The sequence below is a fragment of the Callionymus lyra genome, chromosome 16, assembly GCF_982586985.1.
Source record: "Callionymus lyra chromosome 16, fCalLyr1.hap1.1, whole genome shotgun sequence".
Lineage (NCBI taxonomy): Eukaryota > Metazoa > Chordata > Actinopteri > Syngnathiformes > Callionymidae > Callionymus > Callionymus lyra.
Genome location: NC_141833.1, coordinates 13945935 through 13954574, shown reverse-complemented (window position 1 = coordinate 13954574; position 8640 = coordinate 13945935).

Sequence of the window (8640 nt, the reverse complement as noted above, 5' to 3'; positions counted from 1 at the left end):
AATTCACTGTTTTTTCCTTTTTTGGGGTTTTTCTTCTTGTTATATATGATTCCTTTGCCTTCAAAGCTGACAGGCTACAAGAGTCCAGGTGACAACATCTATTTATCACACAGTCAGTGTCAGAGGAAGAGAAAGCAGAGGCGGTCAAGTATGGCGGGGGGGGTAGATGGCGATCTCCTTTGGCTTTCGTTCATGTGTGGAATCCGTCCTGCAACCCGGCGCTGATGTTTTCATCACTTTGGATTTAATTATATGTCTCACTCAGCAACACTCTTGCTTCTTTTTTTTCTGCTAATTTAGATTGAGATCCTTCCAGGCTTCCCCCCCCCCCTTACCCCTCTATCTTTCATTTCCCTCCCCTCTATCTCTCTCCTCTGCAACCCATCAGCCCTTTTATAGAAAAAAAAAAGAGGAAGGGGGAAAAAAAAAAAACCTTCATGTCTGTGACTTTCTTGCCCTCCAGCGTATGAAGCCCTCTTTTATTTTGATCATCGCAGCACAATGGATTCATGCCATTCTGGCAACTTTATTCAGTATCAGCCCGAATTTACATACTGCTTAACAAGTTTGTGCGTGACTGTTGATGCCTCTGATCAAAGTGCTTTTGGAAATCTTTCTCATCTGATTTTTTTTTCTCCCTCTCTCCCTCTCTCTCTCTCTCTTTATCCTTCCTTCATTTCAAATGCATGCTGCAAGACAGGCATCTCTAACTCAGGGGCAAGAAAAGGTAACCTTAGTGCTTGCACAAGCCCAAATGTCATCCAACAAGGAGGGCTTCAGGAGGGATGGGGGGGGGTGTTCGAATGTAATCCAAGCAGTATACAGTGTGTGCGTCTTTAGACGACATGTGTGCGTCCGCGGAGAGGAAGTGCAGGGATGACAAAAGTCAAAGCAGTCATGTGTCATTTTGGGCGCTGAAGGGCTGGGACCTGCCTCCGGGGCTGTCCTCTCTGTCAGACACACTCAGACATCTGCACTGAACCCTCCTGCTGTCTCTCCGTCTTTATCTAAAAAATCCAGCTGCGTTGCTCTCGCCGCCCGCTTGTGCGTCGCCTCTCGCCGTGAGAAGGGAAGCGTTTTTTCGGGCCGCGATCGTGCCGTTGATTCGAGGCGGAGAAACGCCACAAGGTTCTCGGGTGACGATTTTTATTTTTTTTAACCCCCCAAGTGATAACAAACACACTCATAGTACACACGTGCAACAGACAATTTCTATAATAATAGTAAAATAAAGTGTTTTTTGATGATCACTTCTTCATAGGATTCACTTTTCAACCAATTTCTTGATTTTTTTTACAGGTTTAAGTGAGAATGTTTAGGAGATACAGATCTTTCTTATCTATAACAGGGACTAAGGTACAGACACCGTGGATCCTTTGGATCCTTAGAATCTTCTCGCTAATATGAATGTCTAAATTTAAGTGTGTCTTTTAATAGATCTTTATTGTATCATCAGTGTGAGTCTGTTTTTACAAAACTCTCTTTTTGTTGAAATATTTACGATTACTGAGTATTGTTTTGATTGTTTGAGCGCTTTGTGACCCTGGTCTAGAAAAGCGCTATATAAATACAAATTACTTACTTGCTTACTTACAAAATGTGCTTAAGCCCCGCCCCCTGAAAACCCTTATTTTTGAAGATGAAATCTTGTTTATCATAACCACACCCACTCTGCTTGTGATTGGTCAAACATCAAGGTTTGTCACAGCATTGTTTTCCTTGGTTTAAATGTTCGCTTTTTTATTCGCATTTACGATGATGTTGCGTTATGAAGTGATAAAAATTGTAAAAGAAGAAAAGGACAAACAAGATTTAAGGTAGATTAAAAGCATACCTAAGACTAGGGAGGATTCTTTCAGGGATCTTGTTCATTTTTGTGTTGCAATTAAACTTCTGGCCGCTAGATGGCAGCAACCATTACATACTCCGCAGCTAAAGGTTCAATCCCACAAGATCCCGGCAATGATTGAGGACAAGAGGATACAGTCCATTCCATCAGATTTTAAAGTCGATGTTTGGACATCCGCCATAGCTAAAGGAACAATGAGATGTCGGCGACAACTGTGGATGAGAGGATACAATCGGCGTTTGGACATATTTTGGTTTCAAAACAAATTAAAGCAGTTACGACTACATCAAGAGTCATGTGGTCTGTAAATTCTGCACCAGAGTCAAGTACTCTACAATACTACAAATATCTTTGTTACTACAATATCGCGAAGTATCGTATTATTGGCTGTGTATCGTGATCGCGATTCATACCAACACATACACTTAGTGAACACATGGTAGAGTATTATGTTTCATAACAGGGCAGCTGTAATCCACTAAAGTAGTTTGATTAATTGTGTATTTGTTTATTATTTGCAATATTTTAGTAAAAAAGTAAAGATGGGAGATGTTTACTTGCAGAGGGAAATATTAGAGTTCATATCTTTATTTTATTTTTAATAAAACATAATTTATTTACAATGGGTTTCATATTTGTTTTAGATTAAACAGGTCAGAAAATTATGAGAAAAAGTTGGTTTAAAAGAAAAATGAGATTCTTTCAGTACAAATATTTTTTAACCCAAATTTTATATTATTCCCACCATTTAAAAAAAGGCTTAAACCACAACCAGCAGTGTTATGGTCATGTGACCGGCTCTGTTTTGTAATAATAATAATAATAGTAACACATTTTATTTTTTAAGCTCTCAAGGAAACTTAAGAACACTTAAATATACAAAGGAATATATAATAATATTATTATAAATAATATATAAAGGAAAACAAAAAAAAATCACAAAATATTAAACAATCTCATAATAAAATATTATAATAAAAATAGATAAAAAGCTGTAGCATAAAATAGTAAAGAACAGATGAAGTGTAATGATGGAAAATTTTATATTTTAAATGTGTATATATTCACATTTTCTTTAAATTAAAGTTGACAAAAAATGGTGATATTTGAGAGAATATTTTTCCTTGTTTTAACATTTAATTTTTACTTTTCACAGGGAATAAAAGACGACCCGCTGACTTAACATCTTTCATCATTTTGTTTTGACGCAATTTTGCAATTTCATCTTTACTCCAGATGGAACTCTGGTGCAGGAACATCTACGAACTCTACGGAGTGAATCTGCAAAGTTAAAGTCAGTGGAAAGTTTTGAGCTGAACTTATAACCGAAGCTGCACTATTTCAAACTTAAGAAAAAAAAGTAAGAACTAAAAAGTTTATTTTTAGATACACAGCAAGTATAAGAGTGTGTATAAAAACACTAATAATCAATCATTACTTTTCATAAGCCTTTCTGCGACTTCGAAGCTGAAACTGCCTTCAAAGCCGAGTCCGTTTACAAGCAAAATAAAGGAGAAAATAGGCAGCAGATGCTAAATCAAGCAAAGCAGAAATATAGCAATAAATAAATAGGAGAAAAAAATAGATTGAAAAATACAATGAAAAGAGGGTGTGGGTGGAAAGAGAGGAATCGTGGGAATGCAAGATTGCGCCTCCCTCGGGCGATCTAATTATCCTATGGCCCGATGGTTCCTCCTTATGCGTCCGCTGACATTTTCCTGTAACCCCATCCCAAGTAATGCTATGTGATGTGAGTGACTGGCTACTGCCACAGCCATGAGAGGCCGCGGCGCCGCCGGCCGCGCGCTTTTGCCCCCGAGCATCCTGGGAATTGTTTATTTTAGCTCCGTCTGCCACATTTTTTTTTTTTTTTTTTTTTTGCTTCCTCCTTCTCGGTTTGAATTCTCTCCTCTGTTTATTCTTCCTGATGCTTGTTCTCTTTTCATTTGTTTTATGTTGAGTTTACGTTTTATCAATAAGCTAATGTCCCTCTCGTCACAGGTTGTTGCATTCTGGGAATAAAAAAAAATTACACTACATAGTTTCCACTATACACTTTTTGTCAAAAAACTATTTTATTTAACTCCTGGTATTCAGAAAATTAAACGTGAAAATGTCAAAAATTTCGAATTATTTTACATGGTTGCGCCTCCAAAGTGTGGCCATGGGAGGGGGCCACTCTTTATTTACGTCCGTTGGTTTGGTTTTCCATGTAATTAATCTTTCAAAGTTGTTATTGAGCAGCAACAATTTTTAGTTTTGTCAGTTTGAGAGGTTTTTCAAGAAGGTGATGTCTACACTTAGACGTCTAAAGTTACAGGGGGGCTTGATTTCTCCACCTTAGCAGCATATTGATCTGGATATAATATTGCATTTGCCGTCTATGTTTAGACGTCTATTACACGTCTAAACTCAGATGTCTTTTAGATTAATATTTGGGAGGCAAATGCAATATAATAGCTCCAGATCAATATGCTGCTAAGGTGGAGAAATCAAGCCCCCCTGTAAGTTTAGATGTCTAAAAGACGTCTAAAATTAGACGTGTAATAGACGTCTAAATTGGACGTCTTTTAAACATCTAAACATACATCTAAACTTAAAGGGGGCTTGATTTCTCCACCATAGCAGCATATTGATCTGGAGCTATACTATTGCATTTGCCGTATATGATTAGACGTCTATTACACAACTACACTTAGACGTCTTTCAGATAAATATTCAGGAGGAAATGCAATATTATAGCTCCAGATCAATATGCTGCTAAGGTGGAGAAATCAAGACCCCCCCATAAGTTTAGATGGCTAAAAGAAGTCTTCATTTAGACGTGTAATAGACGTCTTTTAGACATCTAAACTTAGACGTCTTTTAAACATCTAAACATACGTCTAATTTTACAGGGGGGCCTGATTTCTCCACCATAGTAGCATATTGATCTCTTTTAGATTAATATTTGGGAGGCAAAGCAATATTATAGCTCCAGATCAATATGCTGTTAAGGTGGAGAAATCAAGCCCCCCTGTAAGTTTAGATGTCTAAACTTAGATGTCCTTTAAACATCTAAACATACGTCTAAACTAACAGAGGGGCTTAAAGTATTGGATGTAAAACTTAAATGACTATAATCTAGTATAATTGTCCGGTGCATACGATAGGAAATGACGGACAAGTTAACATTGAGTTCATTTAAAAAAAACTGAACACGCCAACAAACCCCCAAATTTTTTTTTAGCACTTTAAAGCGATACCTCAAGAAGTTATATGTGAATAAAGAATGGTAGAAAATTCCAAAATTTCACTGGAGTCGTTTGAGGCTCTAGTGATGCTACAGAGTTTGTATGATTGTGTCCTCTGGAGAACTCTGATTTCCTCCAACAATCCAAATCATCATACGTGTCCTGGATTCGAGTCCTTTCCAGGGTGTCCCCTGCCTCTCAGTCTTTGGGATTTCCTTCTCGAGTGCTGCCTTGGGACTTTCGCAAAAGTAAAGTTGAAAAAGACGACTGTTCAAAAAAATCAGGCGACAGAACGGGAGCGACAGATCGTGGGGGTGAGCGAGATTTTAGGACAAAGGAGATGAGATGTGTGATATGAGATAATAGAATAGGATTTGAGATGTTCCCCCCGGGGCCTCCCGAGTTAAAAAGGGGAACATTAAAAATAACATATTTTTTGATCACTTATGGATGTGTGTAAGCCCCGGCACAACCAATATGCCTAAACTTTACACCCCGGAGCAACAAGCGGAGGCGGACAAATCTGCCTCACACAAATCGTGTGCAACTGTCGACATGTGACAAGCAGAAAAGGGACAGTGTTGAGAAGCTAGCCTCCCATGACCCAACACACTTTGACAGCTCGGCCATGGCTGGAGGACACGACCAACGCGGCTTCTTCAGCTGACAAATTGTGGGCAAAACAAGCGCTGCCGTCGATGGATTAAGGATTGTTTCGAGCTTTTGTGCGTTACAGGGGGAGAAGAATGGTGTCAGGAGAAGATTCCCTGTTAGCAGTCCTACTGTCAGTCTCCAGGACTTAGAACTGAGATGAAAGTGAAAGTGATATGATGCGCTTCTAATTGTGCAACACTGGCCTCTGCTGGTGGAAGACGCGACTGCACCCGCCAAGTGAAGGAAAGAAACAACACAAAACGTTTTTTAAAAAGTAAAATGTACCAAATTATTATAAATAATTTATAGGAAAGGCAGTGGAAGAAGTAAATGTAAAACTGTAATGGTCCATTCTCCAAAAAAAAAGAGAAAAGATTCTGACGTAATTGACCAGCTAAGCTAGTAGCTAAACTAAAATTTCAACGAAAAACAACAAGTATATCGTATTAAATTGTGTATAAACTTGCCTGCTTAAGGCTTAAGCTCATGCAAGGGTTTGATTCATGTCATCTACTGTCTGTGAAGTCACTTGAAAAAAAACAGTGTCTTTGTAATATCCAAAATAAGTAAGCGCTGGTGTGTAATACAGAGAAAAAGCCATGAATCAGGTTTTTTGCAAGATAAACCCTACTTTTATGTTTAAGAATATTAAGCATGGTATCATTTAAAAAATTAAATTAATAATAATAATTTATCTTATTAATGGTATTAAACCTTATTGCCAGTGTTGTAAAGACAACATAGGGTTTTTAGGTGATGTCAGTACAGAATTAAAGAATGAAATAAGGTAAATGGAAAAAAGTTGTTTAAATATAATTAAAAAAGGTAATATAATTAAAAATAAATTAATAATAATACCATATTTAGCTTGATCTTATGACTTAATACTATACTTTTTACTGTGCAACATGATGGTACATGACCCAAATCTGTTACAAGATAAATTATATATTTTTTAAAGAATGTTTAGCATATAAGGATTTCTAAATTAATTTAATAACAATTTATTTTAAAACATTAGATTCATTTTTTTTCTCCAATAATTAAGGTGCTAGTTCTATACAGATTTGGGGAAATTGTTCACGTTTTTTGTGGAAATCTTTTAAAAGATTAGTATTTATATTTATTTTTAAATATATTTTGACACACTTTTACACTAAGATAACGCTCCAGTTTCATAGACTATTAGATTATATACAGTCTTATTAAACTTTGTTGATACCGTTAGCATCGCGTCAAAGAACAAGATACAAGTGACGGAAAGTAGTTTTCTCCACAAGTAAAGAAAATAATATATCAAACTCAAGACCCGAGACTAAAAAAGTTTTGACTTAACTATAAGTGAGAGGTAAGAGCTTAAAACTCAAGTTAAACACTAATTTAAAAGTGCACCAAGAACCACTTTATCTCATTCAGATTGGATTTTTCATGACCTCAACTGTGTTTATTTTCATCCTGATGTCTTGGGGCACAAAGTCGTAACTGCTTTCATTTTATTTGAAACCAAAATATGTCCAAACATCAGATTTAAAAGCTGCTGGAGTGGAGACTGTATCCTCTCGTCCTCAGTAATCGCCAGGATTTTATTTTTCTCAAAACATAAAAATTTGAAAGAAAATAAATATATTTTTGGCTTCAAAAAAAATTGTATTTCTCTACTGTGGTTCTTTAATGGTTTTCAGTTCTCTAAATTGTGTTTAAAATAAAAAAGATTACAATACAATTAACATTCACAGATGAATGTTGTTTTTCATGATACTGTATTGGTATTAATCATACGTGTAATTTTTTCCCCCCCCCAAAAAAAATTAAAAGAAAATACAAATATATTTTTGGGTTCAAATTCAATTTTATTTGTCTACCATAGTTCTTTTTCAGCTCTAAAAATGGTGTTTAAAATAAAAATTATTACGTTTTCAATTTACAATTAACAAGCAAATATTTACAGCTTGTGTTCAATTTTGTGTTGCAATTAAACTTGTTGTAGATGGCAGCGGTCATTGTCTCCTCTGAAGCTAAAGGAATCCAGCGAGATGACTGAGGACAAGAGGATACGGTCGACTCCAGTAGCTTTTTAAGCTGATGTTTGGACACATTTTGTTTTTCAAAACAAATGAAAACAGTTACGACTTCGTCAAGAGTCATGTGGTCTGTAAATTATACAACACCAGAGCCAAGTACTCGACAATACTACACATATACAGTATCTTTGTACTACGGTATCACAATATAGCGTATCGTAAGCGAATCCTACTTCAACAAGTTTAATCGTTGATCGAAAGACAGTCAGAATGATATTTCCATCAGGCGACGGATGAAAAGCGCGAGAAGGAATAAAGTAGCAACAAAAAAAAAAAAAGAAAACTTGTTGTTCATCTCGAGAAGAAAAAAGCTGTTGTGTTAATGCCTTGCTTCGTTTGTGTGTGCACGCAATTGGCCTGCGAGTGAAGTGTTTGCATACAAACAACGCACAGAGTCCAGCGCCCGCAGCATCACGCGCTCTTGCTAGCAGAGCAGCTCGCCGCGGGCGTCGTTCCTCCGTCAATGACCTCTGGTGAAGCCATTATTTTCTGCATTAATGATGAGCGGCGGCGGCGATGAGAGAGATGGACTTTGTCCCGCGGCGCCTCGCTGCTGATTATGGGCAACAACAATGCCGGGGAAATAAATAAAAAGAAGCCTCTTGCCCACGAGCACTTCAGAAGCCTGGGAGTGTGAGCGAATAGGCAGCTCTCACTCTGTGGAGATCAGATAATCCCGGGGCCGCTGTGGGGCAGAATAAACTTAATAAAGTTACTGTGTCTTGCAGCTCATCAGCCACTTATTTCTCGCTGCTGTTCGCTTGTGTTCATTATTAGCTACTTCTCTTTCTGTGCAACAACTTTTCTTGATCGAAAACCACCG